The 7,801-nt window shown below is 38.7% G+C and overlaps 1 pseudogene; it reads right to left on the reverse strand.

The window, feature by feature from the left end:
• Positions 1-390: 390 nt before the first annotated feature.
• LOC148786607 (E3 ubiquitin-protein ligase RING1-like) lies at positions 391-4,142 on the reverse strand (annotated as a pseudogene).
• Positions 4,143-7,801: the final 3,659 nt, after the last annotated feature.

Raw genomic sequence — 7,801 nt, forward strand, 5'->3', positions numbered from 1 at the left:
GTACCCATTTTGGATGGGCCTTTCTATTTCGTTCTTCAAATGTCCGTATTCTTCAGTAGTGTGGCCGTAATCATTATGTAAGCGACAAAACTTGTCGGATTTTGGATGCTAAGCTTGTTCCCTCCACGATTGGGGGCGAGTGAGAGGGCCTTTTCCTTCGACCGCCATGGGGGCCTGGGTGATAAGCACTGTGACAGGGGTATAAATAGCTTAAATCCTGTGGAAGGATGTTTTCTTGTCTTTGAAATCTCTGCGTTGTTTCTTGAAGGGGGCCTCCTCCCTAACTCCTTCCTGTTTTCCCCTCGATTCTCTCTTTTAGCCGCCTAAGCGTCTTCCATATTGATGTATTTAGCAGCTCGAGCTAAGAGGGCGTCAAACTTCCCTCACCACTCAATTCGGACCTGATCCAGAACAAAATCCTCCAAATAATCAAGGCAAGATTATGGTGAATCTCTCTCTTCCATCCTTTGCCCATCTGAAATCCTAGCCAAATCAACATCATCGTTATTATAGCCATCATTCCTCTGAGAAACGCCACTCCTGCCTGAATTACTCTTGCTCTTGTAATATGGGTCATCAGTTGGAAGTTCATATGGCACACAGGGCATGAGTTATGCAACTCAAGCAGAATACAATCTTGATGATAAACATGCTTGCACGGCATCTGCTTCACAACAGTTCCCATCTCAAAGTCATCCATACATACGGAGCACTGCGCCAAGTCCGATTTCAACAAAGCCTCATCCACATTCATGCCACGCAAGGCATCGATAGCGGACTTGGAGGTTGGCAGTGTATCATATCGATTCGGATCATTCTCAGCTAGCTACTGGATCAATTGTTCAAATCCGAGCCCTACGAAATAGTCTAGAATATTTGCCAGAAGAGAAAACCCGAAAGCCAACGGATGGTCCTCGACCACAAACTGATAATCAATGCCGCTGGCGCGGCGATTCGCAAGAAAGCTCAACAAATATGAAGTCGGGTCTCGTAAGCATCAGTCCCAAATGGGGATTCTCCACTCTGGCTGGATCCGGAGCTATGGTTAGGATTTTTGGAATGAAGGAATTGTGAGAGGAAGAGGGACAGTGTGTTGGGGAAAAAAAGGTCTGGTATACCAGTACTAAGGTTAGGGTTTTGGAATTCCTCAACAAAATCGGAATTGCAAGAGGGACAGAGGATATCACCACCGGGGAAGGGGTAATTGTGACAATCCATTCGCATTAGTGGCAGAAGTACATCTGCAGACTGCCGTTCGCCACTGTGACACCTTCGGAGGAATTCTCGCACGCAACTCCAATAGACCTCTCTTTTTAAGATATGGAAAATTCATCAATTCTCGCATTTGCTCTATTTAATTTCATACTTTGTTAAACTTCCCCAATATTTCCAATAATTAGACTTTTACCCCGCCTATGGCCAAATCTTATCATTTCACATCCCTATGTCACAAAAGTAATAATTAGATTTTTATCCCACCTATGGCCAAATCTTATCATTTCACATCCCTGTCATAAAATTACTACTATGTACTGTGATGTAAAATTTAAGAATGACGACATATTCAATTTAGGCGACCATGGTACTTTTTGTCTCATACAATATGGTATATTGTATTTTTGGATTCATAATTTATGAGTTTAGCATATTTAATCTCATAACTAAATAATAGGTAAAATTATAAAATTAGTCCTCTATGTATAGAGGGTGGTAATATTAGTCCCTTAAGTATTGAATTGATAATTTTAATTTAATAGCAATTTTAATTCTTTAGATAAAAAATTATCAGATTTTAGTTGGACAAATTACGATTTAGGGTTCCAACTGAGCTTGAACTAAATACGTGGCATATTCATACGATGCTCACATAAGAAAAGGTAAGAAAAAGAAAGAAAGATAAAGACCGATCTTTCACCTTTCTCTCTCTCTTTACCCATGTGAAAGGAAGTGAATAGATATGCAAATTAGTTGAGGAACAGTGCATGGAAATGGAACTTGGTTGAGGGGAAATGATAGGTTGACAAAGGTGAAACTTTGGTTAGAAGGCCACCGTGGGGTTATTAGCCGGAGAGAGAAATTGAGGAATGAAATGTTAGGGTTCAAATTCGCTCTACTCGTAATGGAAATGAAAATTGGTTGAGGAGGAAGGAATGTAAATTGAAATTGGTTGAGAGAAAATGATGGGCTGGCAAAGGGAAGCTTTAGTGAGAAGACCAAGCCGGGGTCGTTCGCCGGAGAGAGAAACTCAGGGATGAAATGTTAGGGTTCAAATTCTCAATTTCTCCCAATCATTTCATCCCTCAATTTCTCCCCCCCGGTAAACGACCCCGACACGGTCTTTTGATCAAATTTTCGCCTTTGCCAACCTATCATTTTCCCTCAACCAATTTCCATTTTCATTCTCACCCCCCCTCAACTAATTTTCATTTTCATTCACTTCCTTTGATACAGGTAGAGAGAGAGAGAAAGGTGAAAGAGGGCTTTTTTTTTTTTGACCTTTTCTTTTGTCAGCTTCCTACAGGGATGTCACGTATTTAATTCGAGCCTAGTTGCCAGTCGAAACCCTAAATTCCCGTTCGTTTGGCTAAAATTTAGCGATTTTTGGTCAGAATAACTCAAATTGCTACTAAATTAAAATTTATCGGATTAAAGTTGCCAGTCCCATACTTACAAGACTAGTTTTGTCATCCCCCTATCTAATTTTGCAAATTTGCCTAAATATTATAGTATTTTTGGTCCCATAAAATTAAAATTATGGCATATTTTTTATCCTATAGTTGGAAAATTTGCAGGTTCAATCCCACACGATAGGGTATGTCCCACGATTTAAGGACTTAGCGCATTTAGTCCCATAGAAAAAATATTGTAGTATTTTTGGTCCTTTAGGATAAAAATTATGGCATATTTGGTCCTTTAAAAACAAATTGTGGCACATTTGGTCTGCGAATTGTGTCAAAAAATGCAACACATCCTATCATATAGGACTAAAAGTGCAATTTTTTTATAAAATTGTTTTATCCTATGAGATAAAATATGCTACAATATTTATCTTATGGGATTAAATGTATCAATCCCATAAATTATGTGATAAAAAATGCAACACACCTATCGTGTAGGATTAAAAGTTCTATTATTTTCATACAGTTGTTTATATTCTATGGGACCAAATGTGCTATAAATTTTATTCTATAGGACCAAAAATATTACAATATTTATCCTATCGGACTAAATGTGGTAAGTCCGTAAATTATGGACAAAAAATACAACACTCTCTATCATGTATGACTAAAAATGTACTTTTTCCTAAATTTAGGGATAGATTTCTCAGGATTTAAAACTCGACCTATTAAGATACTTTTAGGATCTGATCAGATCCATTCCAAAGCTAGATTCAAAAAGTCGGGCTCCTAATATTCGATTGTATAATTTTTGTAGTACTGAAAAATATTCATCTGAAAAGTATTATTATCATAACTTTCTAATCAAAATTCCAATATATAAAGTATAACTTAGGGATGACAATAAAGTGATTTTAAGGATGTATTTGTCAAAATTTTGGGACGACTCCTTAACGTACTGATTTGTTTAAATTAATGATGTTTGATAAATCACAGAAACTTGATTTTCATCATGGTATTTTCTTTTCTTAGTTCTTACAGTTTCTTCCTATCGAGTTATTTTCTTGTTTGTGTTTGTTGATCGAGAATCACAAAGAATTAAAGGAAACTTGAATCTTTAAGTTTCTTGATTGTTTTCTTGCATGAGAGAAGTACATGAGTAATGATCAGAATCTCATGGATCATCAACATAAATCTAATCACTTGAGCCACCATTTCAGCAGCAGACCACTCCCATGTGCTGCAGCTCCAAGATTCAGTCATATGATGCGACACAAATTTGGATATCTGATGAAGTACATTACAAGGATTCCTAGTTGCCGGCCTAAGCAAGGAAGGAGGCAGCGGTTCCCACAGGCCAGACCTGATCTTGATGTAAACCTCTTGGAAGAAATTATCAAAGGGGATGATAGCAAGTAGAAGGAGAGTTTGGTTTCCATACTTTAAGACTCTGTATTCAGGTTGATGTTGGGTAGACGGTTGCATTGTCTCTAAAACATGCTCGTTGAGGCGTGCGAAGGCCATCAGTTGGATTCACTCGTTTGGAGGGTCTTGTCGCAGGGCAAATACTTTCTAAGTGCAGCATTCACTAAACAAGGGTAATTATAATGCAAACATTCTTTTACTTATGATGTACTAATTAGTCAAATATAAAAACTGATGATGATTTATGGTTTGGACAGAGCAAGTTCAATCATCAAACTCATCAAAAAGGTGAAGAAGTCGTTGCCTCATGCCATGGCTACGACAAGAGTTCTGTCCACCAGATTCATGGATATAATGACTCATCCTACGGCCAGGGATGTCATTCTGCAATGCCTAATCCTCTTTCCAAGGCAGCCGTATGTGTAACTGTAATTCATTCCATCACACAGATTCTTGATTTTGTAGTACTTTTAAATCCTATTTCTGCAAATCAAATGGTTTTTTAATCACTTGCTTTTGTTTTGAAATTTCAGGTGCTCTACGAAAAAGTAATATTTCATTTCCAAGATTTGACCATACATGAAGTTGGATGCAGATCATTGATCGACTGCATCGCCCTCATCCATGGAGGTCAAAGAGTTAAGACTTATCAAAAAGATAGCACAGGTATCAGATTATCTTTCGTATGATCCACACGGGTAACAACTAAGTGCATTCTAGTTTTAATTGTTCGGAATTCTCGGATGGAAGATGTCAACATTGCATCCAAGGCTGGCATTGGTTGATCACAAACAAAACAGAGAAGCAGAGCTCCTTACGAGACGCGCATTTGAGGAATGAAAACACGATTTCTCCTGTCTTATTAGTTTTACGTTTATTTTGTTAAATAGTTGGTTAATTGGTTTTGGGTTTGTTATTTTGTTACCAGTCATCTCTTTCCCTTGTATTTAACAGAGAACACTGTATAGCAATCGTGATATGAAAAAATTGGCCAAAATTCTGCTTCTACAATGGCAGCTAAATCAGATTCTCCATTGATTTCCCTTTCCTTCATGGTATCAGAGCCTTCGTCGTGAAGGTCTCTCGATATCCATTGTTCCTTTTTTCTCTCATTCTCTCTGCCATGGAGTATAGCACCTCTATCGAACATGATGCCACTTTGGGTGGCGTTTCAGAACCCGATTTTATGCAACTTTAATCGTCTGACCATCCTGGAATGGTGATGGTATCAGTGTTATTCACCGGGAACAATTACTTTGCTTGGAGTAGGGCTATTAACAGAGCCCTTACAACAAAAATGAAACCCGATTTCATCGAGGGGGCTGCTATATGACCTCCAGTTAACAGTGATGAGTTCAAACGCTGGAATCGCATTGATTCCATGGTCACTACCTGGGTTCTGAATTGCATGACAAAGGAATTGGTAGAGTCTTTAATGTACGTGGGATCTTCACGTGAACTTTGGGTTGAGCTAGAGGCGCGGTATGGAGAAAGTAATAGTCCTCTGATTTATCAATTGCAGAGGGATATTGGGCAAGTTACACAAGGAAATTGATCTATTACTGAATATTATACAAAATTGAAAAGGTTGTGGGATGAGCTCCTTTGTCTATCACTTACACCTCGATGCGTTTGTACAGGATGCACCTGTAACGTTAACAAAGCAGTGGACGACCTGAATGCTTCTAATCATTTGATGCAGTTTCTAGTTGGGTTAAATCTAATTTATGAGCAAGCTCGCAGTCAGATTTTACTTCTAGAACAATTACCTACAGTGTCTAAAGCATACTCTATGTTGCTCAGAATGGAGAAGTAGATTCAAGTAAACATAAGTAATGTGGACAATGGTGCTGTATTCAAGGCTATGGGGCAGAATTATAGGAAGAAAACCTTTGCAGATAAGAAAACCATGGTGTGCGATCATTGCCAGAAGGAGGGCATACAAGAGACTCTGGAAATATTTCAAAACTTTTGCAAGTTGATCACTACTCAATTCAATAAGCAAGTATAATCCATTCGAACAGATAATGGGAGTGAATTTCTTAGTTCTTCTTTCCAGCATTTTCTTCGAAATTCTGGGATTGTTCATCAACGTAGCTGTGCATATACTCTACAACAAAATGTACGTGGGATCTTCACGTGAACTTTGGGTTGAGCTAGAGGCGCGGTATGGAGAAAGTAATAGTCCTCTGATTTATCAATTGCAGAGGGATATTGGGCAAGTTACACAAGGAAATTGATCTATTACTGAATATTATACAAAATTGAAAAGGTTGTGGGATGAGCTCCTTTGTCTATCACTTACACCTCGATGCGTTTGTACAGGATGCACCTGTAACGTTAACAAAGCAGTGGACGACCTGAATGCTTCTAATCATTTGATGCAGTTTCTAGTTGGGTTAAATCTAATTTATGAGCAAGCTCGCAGTCAGATTTTACTTCTAGAACAATTACCTACAGTGTCTAAAGCATACTCTATGTTGCTCAGAATGGAGAAGTAGATTCAAGTAAACATAAGTAATGTGGACAATGGTGCTGTATTCAAGGCTATGGGGCAGAATTATAGGAAGAAAACCTTTGCAGATAAGAAAACCATGGTGTGCGATCATTGCCAGAAGGAGGGCATACAAGAGACTCTGGAAATATTTCAAAACTTTTGCAAGTTGATCACTACTCAATTCAATAAGCAAGTATAATCCATTCGAACAGATAATGGGAGTGAATTTCTTAGTTCTTCTTTCCAGCATTTTCTTCGAAATTCTGGGATTGTTCATCAACGTAGCTGTGCATATACTCTACAACAAAATGGAGTTGGAGCGAAAGCACAGGTTGTTGCTTGAAATAGCCCGTTCCATCATGTTTCAAGCCTCTTTTCCTCGTCATTTTTTTGGTGATGCTATCTTGGGAGCTGCATACTTAATCAATAGGTTCCCAACAGCAGTTTTAAACTGGAAAACTCCATATGAGGTGTTATATGATAAGTCTCCCACATATTCTCATCTCCGTACTATTGGGTGTTTGTGTTTTGCCATTAAACCTGAACCTCATGTTTCGAAATTTGATAAGAGGGCATCTAGATGTGTATTCTTAGGTTATCCTAGTGGGCAAAAGGCATATAAATTTTATGATCTTGACACTAAATCTACCTTTGTTTCCAGAAATGTTCAATTTCGTGAAAGTGGTTTCCCTTTTGCTTCGGTCCAGGCATCCACTCCACCTATACCACTAGCAGTTATCTCCTTAACTCATGATGATATTAAGGATAATACTTCCATTCCTAGAACATCTCCTTCTCCCTCATTTTCGTTCTCTCCTGATCAGCATTTATCTAGTCCTTCCCCTGCAATTAGCAGGCCCATGCGTAGCCACCATAAGCCTGCGTAGCTTAATGACGTCATCTGTTATCTTCCTTCATTTGATCAATCTCCTGTCATCACTTCTTATGATCCTGAATATATGGAATTTGTATCTTTAGTTTCTATGTTGCAGGAGCCTAGAACGTACAGGGCAGCAGCATCTATTCCTTATTGGACTGAGCCCATGCGACAGGAACTTACAGCTTTGGAAGAATACAAAACTCGGGAGATAGTTTCCTTGTCACCTGATAAATCACCCATTGGATGCAAATGGGTTTATAAGACTAAGCTTCGGGAAGATGGCATTGTTGAATGGCATAAGGCGAGGCTTGTGGCGAAGGGATATATGCAGATAGAAGGTGTGGATTACACAGAGAGATTTTCACCTGTGGCCAAATCTGT

Source organism: Sesamum indicum, linkage group LG10, assembly GCF_026168435.1.
Source record: "Sesamum indicum cultivar Baizhima isolate 11 linkage group LG10, ASM2616843v1, whole genome shotgun sequence".
In the NCBI taxonomy this organism is placed as follows: Eukaryota; Viridiplantae; Streptophyta; class Magnoliopsida; order Lamiales; family Pedaliaceae; genus Sesamum; species Sesamum indicum.